This window comes from Mauremys mutica, chromosome 7 (genome assembly GCF_020497125.1).
Source record: "Mauremys mutica isolate MM-2020 ecotype Southern chromosome 7, ASM2049712v1, whole genome shotgun sequence".
In the NCBI taxonomy this organism is placed as follows: domain Eukaryota; kingdom Metazoa; phylum Chordata; order Testudines; family Geoemydidae; genus Mauremys; species Mauremys mutica.
The window spans coordinates 1-11,599 of NC_059078.1; the positions used below are offsets into that span (position 1 = coordinate 1).

Here is an 11,599-nt window from a genome sequence, read left to right on the forward strand (position 1 = left end):
ATGGATCACGTCTCGATTCCCTGTTCCATTCCTTCCCTCTGAAGCACCTGGCATTAGCCACTGTCAGAAGACAGGACACTGGTCTAGATGGATCCTTGATCTGACCAAATACTGCCCTTCTAATGTTTATATGTTGAGCAGCCTGTTGCACCTGCACCCAAGAGAGTCACTATGCAGAAGAGACTATTGTCTCTTCCCCTGAATGTAACCCCACACCTACTCCCAAAATAGGGAAATTCTCCTCCCACACCCAGAACAAGGAGGAAAACTTTTATAAGAAACCAAACCCACCTAAAGTGAAGCAGCCGCCTGTACTCAGCCTCTACCATGCATTTATCTTAACTGTCAGCCGTGCTGCTAAAAGTCATGAAGTGTTGTTATGTGCGAGGCAGGAAGCTGAGGACTGCTCATGTCTGCTTAGAAGGATGTTCAGGCTGATCAGATCCACTTCTGCCAGCTTCTTCTTGGGCTGGGGCTCCTGGACACTTCCTCTGGAAGTGCACCTGCAAAACCCACGCATGAGCCATCAGTACAAAAAGTACTATTCATGCATGAAATCTTGCCCTCATCCCTGCCTTCCTCTCCCTTGTCATCTACCTGAGCCCGACTCGATGAACAGAGATGAGTAATCAGAGTCACCGCACCACTGCCCCTCATGATTTTTCTCCGCTCTTCCTTCTCCATGGCTCCCAAGACCTAGCCTGTGAGGATGCACACCAAGCACCCTGCCCGTGTCCTATGAAGGGAAATGGCGCAAAAAAAGGTAAGGAGAGAGAGAGAGTGTGTGTGTTGGCCAACATACTAGACGACAGACAGAGAGAGAAAGAGAAAAACACGGGTGGAAGGCAAGCAACTCACCACCTGCAGTCATCCTCCTGGATCCAACCTTCTACTGCAGAGAACTCGCCACTCCTGGCCAGAGAACTGAGCAGCCTCTGAAAATGGGGACCTTATGCCCTTCATAACTACAGCTAGTCAAGAACATTTTCTTACAAACCCAGCCCCAGCTAATGTGGCATCCCTACCAGGAGCAGGGAGGGCCGTGAGCAGAGCAATCACCAAAACAGACACTTATCTCATTGAGAGTGGTGGCTGTTCCACTCCCAGTTGGACGGCTTTTGCGTGGCATCGACAATACTCGCAGTGTCATCGCTCTCCTTCACTTTCCATCGCATGAGGGCAGTAGATTCTGGCACGTGACTTATTTTCCCTTGGTACTAAACCCAGCACAAGGGGAGAAAACAGATCAGTTACCACCTTAGTTCATAATGTCTTCTAGGCTCTTCCCTTCAACTCTCCCGCATGGCAGGGCTCCGCCCTCAACCCTCTTCCCGTTACACCTTTAGCATTGCAACCAAAAGCACCCCTTGCAACGGCACCCGACATAGTCACTCTGCACAGCAGACTCTGGCCCCTCCCCAGCCTTAATACCACAGAGCCCCATACCCAATGAGGAAGCACACAGGCTGTGAAGAATACTACAGTGAGTACAGATGAGGATTTCAAAGCACTGACCTCTTACTCACAGCCAGTTAAGCAGGAGGCAGGAAGCGGAGGACTATTCATGTCTCCTTAGAAGAATGTCCAGGCTGCTCACGTCCACTTCTGCATATTCTCACCCAGCTAGGGCTCCTGGATGATTCCTCTGGAAACTAATAAAGCCAAGCAAGTACCATCACTACACAGAGTTCTATTGGTGTATTTAATCTTGCCCTCATCCCTGCCTCCCTCTCTCATCCCATCTCAATCCGCCCGACTCGATAAACAGAGACTGAGTCAACATCCACAGACACCACTCCACTCTAGCGCCCACTGTCCTGCATGATTTTCATCCCCTCCTACTTGTACATAGCTCCTGAGACCTAGCCTATGGGGATGCACACCTAGCACTCCTGCCTGTGTCCTACGAAGGGAGACAGCACAAGAAGAGGCAAGGACAGAGAGACAGACAGAGAGAGTGTGTTGGCCAACACAGAGAAGAGAGAGAGAAAAACATGGGAGGGAGTCAAGAAACTCACGAGCTGGAGTCATGCCCCTGGATCCAACCTTCTGCAGCTGAGGACACACTGCTTGTGGACAGAAAAATGACCAGCCCCTGAAAATGGGGACCTTGTCTCCCTCGTAACCACTAGTTAGGAACCTTTTCTTACAAACCCAGCCCCAGCTAATGTGGCATCCCTACCAGGAGCAGGGAGGGCCGTGAGCAGAGCAACCACCAAACCAGACACTTCTCACAGAGTGGTGGCGGTTCCACTCACAGATGGACGGCTTTTGCTTCGCATCAACAATGCTCGTGGTCTTGTCACTCTTGCTCCCTTTCCATTGTGTGAGGACAGTAGACTCTGACGCGTGACTTCTTTTCTCTTGGTACTAAAACCAGCACAAAGGAGGTAAATAATTAAGTTACCCTCTCAGTCGGCAATGTCGGGTAGGCTTTTTTCACCTCTCCCACACAGTGGGACTCCGCCCTCAACCCTTTTCCCATTACACATTTAGGACAAAAAGTAGAAAGGACCCCTTGCAACAACCACCGAAAAAGCCACTCTGCACTGCAGACTCTGCACAGAAATGCCAAACCCACAGAAAAATATGCAGCAATTGGGCTTGCTTTTGGCTTAATTGGCTCTTGAGTTGCTTGTTGGCTAGTTTTTGGCTTGTAGGTTGTTCCTCGTTGTAGCTTCTTGCCTTTTTTTTTTTTTTTTTTTTTTTTTTTAAATCGGCTCCCAGCAATCGGGGGCAAACAGGAGGAAAGAGGGGAAGAGAGTCCACAGCGGGCCCACCACAGTCCCAGACTGCACACCAGGCGAGATCTAGTCACAGAGCTTTGGGGTTCTTAGGGATTGGCATGTTTTGAAATGGAATTAGCTTGATTTTTCGCTTAGACTCATAGACTTTAAGGTCAGAAGGGACCATTATGATCATCTAGTCTGACCTCCTGCACAATGCAGGTCACAGAAGCTCACCCATCCACTTCTATAACAAATCCCTAACCTATGTCTGATTTACTCAAGTCCTCAAATTGTGGTTTGAAGACCTCAAGTTGCAGAGAATCCTCCAGCAAGTGACCCGTGCCCCATGCTGCAGAGGAAGGCGAAAAACCTCCAGGGCCTCTGCCAATCTGCCCTGGGGGAAAACTCCTTCCCGACCCCTAATATGGCGATCAGTTAAACCCTGAGCATGTGGGCAAGACTCACCAGCCAGCATCCAGGAAAAAATTCTCTGTAGTCACTCAGATCCCACCCCATCTAACATCCCATCACAAACCATTGGGCATATTTACCTGCTAATAATCAAAGATCAATTAGTTGCCAAAATTAGACTAGCCCATCATACCATCCCCTCCATAAACGTATCAAGCTTAGTCTTGAAGCCAGATATGTCTTTTGCGCCCACTATTCCCCTTTGAAGGCTGTTCTAGAACTTCACTCCTCTAATGGTTAGAAACCTTCGTCTAATTTCAAGTCTAAACTTCCTAGTGTCCAGTTTATATCCATTTGTTCTTGAGTCCACATTGGTACTAAGCTTAAATAATTCCTCTCCCTCCCTAATATTTATCCCTCTGATATATTTATAAAGAGCAATCATATCCCCCCCTCAACCTTCTTTTGGTTAGGCTAAACAAGCCAAGCTCTTTGAGTCTCCTTTCATAAGACAGGTTTTCCATTCCTCGGATCATCCTAGTAGCCCAGGCAACTGCAACTCTGGTCCCTTCCCCAGCCTTAATCCCACAGAGCCCCGTACCCAACGAGGATGCACATGGCGTCTGAAGAAAATTACAGCAAATACAGATAAGGAATTCCAAGCACTGACCATTTACTCACAGCCAGTTATGCAGGAGGGAGAAAGCTGAGGACTGTTCATGTCTGCTTAGAACGATCTTCAGGGTGATCAGGTCCACTTCTGAGAGTCTCTCCTCCGGGTACAGCTCCTGGACAATTCCTCTGCCAGCGCAGCTACAAAAGCCATGCATCAGCCAGCATTACACACTCAAACAGATAGTCAACATCAAGAGTATCCACTCCACTCTTGCGCCCACTACCCTGCATGATTTTGGTCCCCTACTTGTTCATAGCTCACAAGACCTAGCCTGTGGGGATGCACACCTACACCCCTGCCCATGTCCTACGAAGGGAGACAGCACAAGGAGAGGCAAGGACAAAGAGAGAGAGGGACAGAGACAGAGTGTGTGTGTGTTGGCCAATACATTAGAGGAGAGAGAGAGAAAAACGTGGGAGGAAGTAAAAAAACCTCACCAGCTGGAGTCATCCCCCTGGATCTAACGTTCTGCTGGAGAGGACACACTGCTTGTGAACAGAGAAATGACCAGACCCTGAAAATGGGGAACTTGTCTCCCTCGCAACCACAGCTACTCAGGAATCTTTTCCTACAAACCGAGCTCCAGCTAACGACAAGTCCCAGCCTGGAGGCAGGTGGGCCGTTAGCAGAGTCTTCACCGAACCAGACACTTATCTCACTGATGGTGACGTCTGCTCCACTCCCAGCTCGATGGCATCTGCATAGCCTGGCATCAACAACGCTCGCTGTCTCACGGCTCTTGTGCACTTTACATCTCAAAACGGGGGTGGGCTCTTACCCTTGACTTCTTTGTCTGTGGTACTAAGCACAAGAGAGAAAAACAAAAGTTATCATCGGAATCTGCAATGTTGTGTAGGTTCTTCTTCTCTCATCTCCCATTACACCTTTATAGATACAATTAAAAAGCACACAATGCACACACAAACTGTGGAACTCCTCGCCAGAGAATGCTGTCAAGCTCAAGCTTAAGCTTAATGGAGTTCAAAAAAGAACTATGTAAATTCATGGAGGAGAGATCCATCAACAGCTATTAGTAAGGATGGGCAGGGATGGCGTCCATAGCCTCTGTTTGCCAGAAGCTGGGAATGGGCAACAGGAGATGGATCACTTGGTGATTCCCTGTTCTGTTCATTCCCTCTGACCGAAGCCACTGTCGGAAGGGAGGATACTGGACTACATGGACCTTTCGTCTGACCCAGTATTGTTATTTTTACGTTTGTATGTTAAGCAGCACCTTGCACCTGCATCCAAGAGAGTCACTGTGAAGAGGAGACTATTGTCCCTTCCCCTGGTCTTAATCCCACAGAGCCCCATGGCCAACGAGGAGGTTCATGGCTTCCGAGGAAAACTAGAGTGGTACGGATGAGGAATAGAGGCCGTAGTTGTTCACTCACAGTCAGTCATGGAGAAGGCAGAAAGCTGAGGACTCTTCATCTCTGCTTACAAGGATGTCCAGGCTGCTCAGGTTCACTTCTTCCAGTTTCTCCGCTGTCTGGGCTCCTGGACGATCCCTCTGCAAACACAGCATGTAACCCAAGTAGGAGCCATCACTGCACAAAGTTCTATTGGTGTCTGAGATACTGCCCTCCCTCTCCCATCCACTCTACATCAGCCCCACTTGATGAACAGAGTCAGAGTCAACTCCCACAGTCACCCCGGCCACTACCAATGGAGAATCTAGTACCCATCATGCTTCTCATCTCCCTCCCACTGCCTCAGTGCGATGCAGGCTCTCCAGACCAAGCCTGTGAGCATGCACCACTGCCCATGTTCTATGAAAGAAGACAGTACAACGAGAGACGTTTTGGAGCATGAGCTTTCGTGGGTGAATACCCACTTCGTCAGATGCATCTGACGAAATGGGTATTCACCCACGAAAGCTCATGCTCCAAAACATCTGTTAGTCTATAAGGTGCCACAGGACTCTTTGCTGTTTTTACAGATCCAGACTAACACGGCTACCCCTCTGATACTTGACTACAAGGGGAGAGAGAGAGAGAGAGAGAGAGAGAGAGAGAGAGAGAGAGAGAGAGAGAGAGAGAGAGAGCATACTGGCCAACATATTAGAGCTTAGAGAGAGAGAGAGAGACAGACACACACACACACACACACAGGAAGAAGGACCAACTCAGCATCTGTACTCACCTTCCTGGTTGCAGGCCATTGCTTAGAAGAACCCGCTCCTCTCTGTCCTGGAAGATCAGCAGCTTAGAAGATAGGGAAATTCTCCTCCTGCACCCACAACAAGGAGGAAAACTTTTATAAGAAACCAAACCCATCTAAAGGGACGCAGCCGTCTGTACTCAGCCTCTACCCTGCATTTATCTTGGGCTTTAGCTGTGCCCCTAAAAGTCGTGAAGTGTAGTTATGCAGGAGAGAGAAAGCTGAGGACTGTTCACGTCTCTTCAGAAGGATGTCCAGGCTGCTCACGTCCACTTCTGCCAGTTTCTCCCCGGGCTGGGGCTCCTGAAGAACAATTCCTGTGCAAGCGCAGCTGCAAAAACCAAGCATGAGCCATCACAACACAAAGCTCTATTGGTGCTTGAAATCTTGCCCACATCCCTGCTTCCTTCTTCCATCCCATCCACATCATCCCCACTCGAACACAGACAGTCAACATCCGCAGTCACTGCTCCACTCAAGTGCCCACTACGCTGCATGATTTTCATCCCCTCCTACTTCTTCATAGCTCCTGAGACCTAGGCTGTGGGGATACACATCTAGCACTCCTGCCCGCGTCCTATGAAGGGAGACAGCACGAGGAGAGAGAGAGGGGATGTGTGTTGGCCAACACAGAGTAGAGTAGAGTAGAGAAGAGAAAGAGAAACACAGGAGGAAGGCAAGCAACTCACCCCCTGGAGTCATCCTCATGGATCTAACCTTCTCCTGCGGAGGACACACCGATCCTGGCCAGAGAACTGAGCAGCCTCTGAAAATGGGGACCTGGTCTCCCTCATAACCACTAGTCAGGAACCTTTTCCTACAAACCCAGCCCTAGCTAACTGGGGTGTCTATACCAGGAGTCAGCTGGGCCGTGAGCAGAACCCTCAGCAAAACACTTATCTCAGTGCCAGTGGGGTCTGCTCAGCTCCCAGATGAATGACTCTTGCCTGGCATGAACACTGCTCGCAGTCTCATCCCTCTCACTCGCTTTCCATCGCATGAGGGCAGTAGAATCTAACGTGTGACTTTTTTCCTCAGCACTAAACCCAGCACAAAGAACAAAGTAAATTAGCATCTGTCTGCAATGTCGAGTAGTCTCTTCATTTCACAGCTCCTGTGTCCCATGGCTCCGCCCTCAACTACTTTACACCTGCAACTAGAAGGGACCCATTGTAACTGCACCCAAAATAGTCACTTTGCTCAATAGACACTTGGCTCTTTGGGATTAAGGCTGGGGAAGGGACTAAACCCAACTGTGACCAAGTGGGAACATTCTGAATGTTCTCTGAATACTGTGTGGGTGCCTCAGTTTCCCCTATGCCTTTCTTAAATATCAAGGTGTGGGGGGGGGAATCAGGGTGTATGATTTTTGCAGAGCTTAGAAGGCCCCGATGATACTGTCTGCATAGAGAATGGCCAGCACTCTCTCCTGGCAACTAACGGCCTGGGCGCCTCCTCTGCAAAGGGGCCAACTAAAGGTGTCAGAGAACAAAGAGATCCGGTGACCTCCTGGCCCAGGAAAGGGACAAAGGCCAGAGAGGAGGGGCTGGAGAGTCTCCGATTGGAGCTGGCTGGGAAAATGGAGGGGAGCCCAGACGGGGCTCTGGCCTCCTGGGCCCCCCCCCCCACCCAAGATGGACCTAACTGAAAGGGTCCTGTGATCTGTACCTGCAAGACCTGTCTTGGACTGTGTTCCTGTCGTCTAAATAAGCCTTCTGTTTTACTGGCTGGCTGAGAATCTTCATGAATGGCAGGAAGCCGGGGGTGCAGGGCCTTGTCTCCACCAAACTCCATGACACCAATGAGGAAGCACACGGCCTGAGAAGAAAACAAAAGCGAGTACAGATAAGCAATTGAAAGCACTGACCGCTTACTCACAGGCAGTTATGAACAGTCCTCAGCTTTCTGCATTCTGAATGTCTCCTTAGAAGGATGTCCAAGCTGCTCAGATCCACCTCCTCCAGTTTCTGCTCCGTCTGGGACTCCTGGACAATTCCTCTGCAAGCGCAGCTGCAAAAGCCAAGCATGAGCCATCACTACATAAAGCTCTATTGGTGCTTGAAATCCTGCCCTCATCCCTGTCTCCCTCTTCCACCCATCTACATCTGCAACACTCAATGAACAGAGACTAAGTTAACACCAACAGTAACTACTCCACTTTAGCGCCCACTGCCCCATATGATTTTCATCTCCTCTTATTTCTTCAATGCTCCTGAAACACAGCCTGTGGGATTCCACACCTAGTACGCATGCCCGTGTGCTATGAAGGGAGACAGCACAATGAAAGGCAAGGAGAGAGAGAGAGTGTGTGTGGGCCAACATACTAGAGAGGGGGGAGAGAGAGAGAAAGAAACACGGGAGGAAGGCAAGCAATTCGCCACCTAGAGTCATCCTCCTGGATCTAACCTTCCGCTGCAGATGATACACTGCTCCTGGCCAGAGAACTGAGCACCCCCTGAAAATAGGGACCTGGTCCAGGGGCAACTCCAGGCCCCAGCATGCCAAGCGCGTGCTTGGGGCGGCATGCCACGGGGAGCGCTCTGCCGGTCGCCGGGAGGGCAGCAGGCGGCTCCGGTGGACCTCCCGCAGGCGTCACTGCGGAGGGTCCGCTGGTCCCACAGCTTTGGTGGAGCATCCGCAGGCATGCCTGTGGGAAGTCCACCGGAGCCGCGAGACCAGCGACCGGCACAGCGCCCCCCATGACATGCCGCCGTGCTTGGAGCGGCGAAATGGCTAGAGCCGCCCCTGACCTGGTCTCCCTCATAACCACAGCTAGACAAAAACATTTTCTTACAAACACAGCCCCAGCTAACAGGACATCTCTACCAAGGTGGACTGTGAGCAGAGAAATCACCAAAACAGACACTTATCCTCATTGAGAGTGGCGGCTATTCTGTTCCCAGTGGGACAGCTTTTTCGTGGCATTAATAATTCTCGAGGTCCTCTTGCTCTCACTTGATTTCCATTGCATGAGTGCAGGAGACTCTGATGTGACACCCAGCGGGGTCGGAGGAGGGGGAGATGAAAAAAAAATTAGCACCTCCCTCTACAATGTCGCAGTCTCTTCATTTCACAAATCCTGTATCCCACGGCTCTGCCCTCAACCCATCTCGCATTACATCTTTAGCATTACAACCAAAAAGCAGCCCTTGCGCCCGACATAGGTCACTCTGGCCCCTCCCCAGCATGAATCCCACAGAGCCCCGTACCCAAAGACGAAGCACACGGCCTGTGAAGGATACTACAGCGAGTACAGATGAGGAATTGAAAGCACTGACCATTTACTCACAGCCAGTTATGCAGAAGGCAGAAAGATGACGACTATTCATGTCTCCTTAGAAGGATGTCCAGGCTGCTCAGGTCCACTTCTGCATATTCTCGCCCATCGAGGGCTCCTGGATGATTCCTCTTCAAACTAATAAAGTCAAGCAAGTACCATCACTACACAGAGCTCTACTGGTGCATTTAATCTTGCCCTCATCCCTGCCTCCCTCTCCCATCCCATCCACATCCGCCCGACTCGATGAAGAGACCGAGTCAACATCCACAGACACCGCTCCACTCTAGTGCCCACTGCCCTGCATGATTTTCATCCCCTCCTACTTGTTCATAGCTCCCGAGACCTAACCTGTGGGGATGCACACCTAGCACGCCTGCCCATGTGCTATGAAGGGAGACGGGATAAGGAGAGGCAAGGACAGAGACAGAGAGAAAGATAGTGTTGGCCAACATACTAGAGAAGAGACAGACAGAGAGAAACATGGGAGGAAGGCAAGCAACTCGTCACCTGGAGTCATCCCCCTGGATCTCACCTTCTGATGCAGAGGACACACCGCTACTGGCCAAAGAACTGAGCAGCCCCTGAAAATGGGGACCTTGTCTCCCTCATAAACACAGCTAGTGAAAAACAATTTCTTACAAACACAGCCCCAGCAAATGGAGTGTCCCTACCAGGAGCAAGGTGGGCCGTGAGCAGAGCAATCACCAAAACAGACAGTTATCTCATTGAGAGCGGAGACTGTTCCACTCCCAGTAGGACGGCTTTTCCTTGGCATCAGTAGTTCTTGAGGTCCCATCGCTCTCGCTCGCTTTCCATGACATGAAGGCAGTAGACTCTGACACGTGACTTCTTTTCCCTTGGTACTAAACCCAGGACGAGGGGAAAAAACAAGTAAGTTACCATCTCAGTGGGCAATGTTGGGGAGGCTCTACTTTTCGCCTCTCCCACACAGTGAGGCTCTGCCCTGAACCCTCATCCCATCACACCTTTAGGACTACAAGTAGAAAGCAACCCTTGGAATGACACCTTAAACAGTCACTCTGCACAGCACACTCTGGTCACACACACCAAACCTGTGGGGAAAAGCATGTTTTTGGCTTGTAACTTATTGCTTCTTGTAGCTTGTTGCTTCCAGCAAGCAGAGGCAAAGGGGGGTGAGAGTCAGGGGTGCACAGCGGGCCCACCACAGTCCCAGACTGCAGACGCCAGGAGAGATCTAGAGACTCTGGTCCCGTCGAGCCTTAATCACACAGAAGCCCATAGACCAGGGGTCTCAAACTCAAATGACCCCGAGGGCCGCATGAGGACTAATGCATTGGCCCGAGGGCCGCATCACTGACACGCCCCCTTGCTGCCCCTGGCCCCACCCCCAATCCACCCCTTCCATGAGGCCCCGCCCCTGCCCTGTCTCTTCTCCACCTCCTCCCCTAAGCGCACAGCTCCCCGCTCCTCCCCGCTCCCTCCTGGAAAGTGCTAAGCGCCACCAACAGCTGTTTGGTGGCTTGGCGGCGGGGCACGTAGGCGGCGGGTCCCGGAACAGAAGGGGCCCCCCACCGCCGAAGACCGGGCTGCGTTTCGGCGGCGGCGGGTCCCTCTTTTCCCCACCCCGGCCGGTCCTGCTTCCCACCCCGGCCGGTCCCGCTTCCCTCCCCCACCCCCCGGCCCGGCCCCGGCGGGTCTCGCTTCCCTTTCCCCCCCCGGCCCGGCCGGGTCTCGCTTCCCTTCCCCCCCCCCGGCCCGGCCTCGCTTCCCTCCCCCACCCCCCGGCCCGGCCCAGGCCCCGGCGGCTCCCGCTTTTCCCCCCCCAGGCCCCGGCGGCTCCCGCTTTTCCCCCCCCTCTTACCCGAGCGCGTCTCCGGTGAGGCCTGAGCTTCGTCCCGCTCAGAGCCGCGTGGTGAGGGGGCGGGGCTGGGAGCTCCACGCCGAGCGCAGCGCTCAGCCCAGAGCTCCCAGCCCCGCCCCCTCCCCACGCGGCTCGGATCGGGGCGGGGCTCAGGCGCTCGGACGGAGACGCGCTCGGGTAAGGGGGGGGGGAAGCGGGAGCCGCTGGGGCCGGCTCAGGCGCTCGGACGGAGACGCGCTCGGGTAAGGGGGGGGGGGGAGCGGGAGCCGCCGGGGCCGGCTCAGGCACTCGGACGGAGCTCCAGGAGAGGGGCGGAGGCGGGAGCCTCCGCTTTTCTCTTGGGGGCCCGGGGCAAATTGCCCCCTTTGCCCCCCCCTCTGGGCGGCCCTGGGGAGCTCCGCGGGCCGCAGGGAAGAGCTCCGCGGGCCGCAGGGAAGAGCTCCGCGGGCCGCATGTTTGAGACCCCTGCCATAGACAATGAGGAAGCAAACAGAGTG

The 11,599-nt window shown here is 52.6% G+C and overlaps 1 long non-coding RNA gene across 1 annotated transcript; it reads right to left on the reverse strand.

The window, feature by feature from the left end:
* Positions 1 to 467: 467 nt before the first annotated feature.
* On the reverse strand, positions 468 to 1,868 carry LOC123375186. The gene is made up of 4 exons (XR_006581332.1): positions 1,516 to 1,868; positions 859 to 1,217; positions 598 to 736; positions 468 to 503 (listed from the first exon to the last, which is right to left on the reverse strand). It is a non-coding gene; the product is annotated as an uncharacterized LOC123375186 (long non-coding RNA).
* Between the last annotated feature and the right edge of the window lie 9,731 nt (positions 1,869 to 11,599).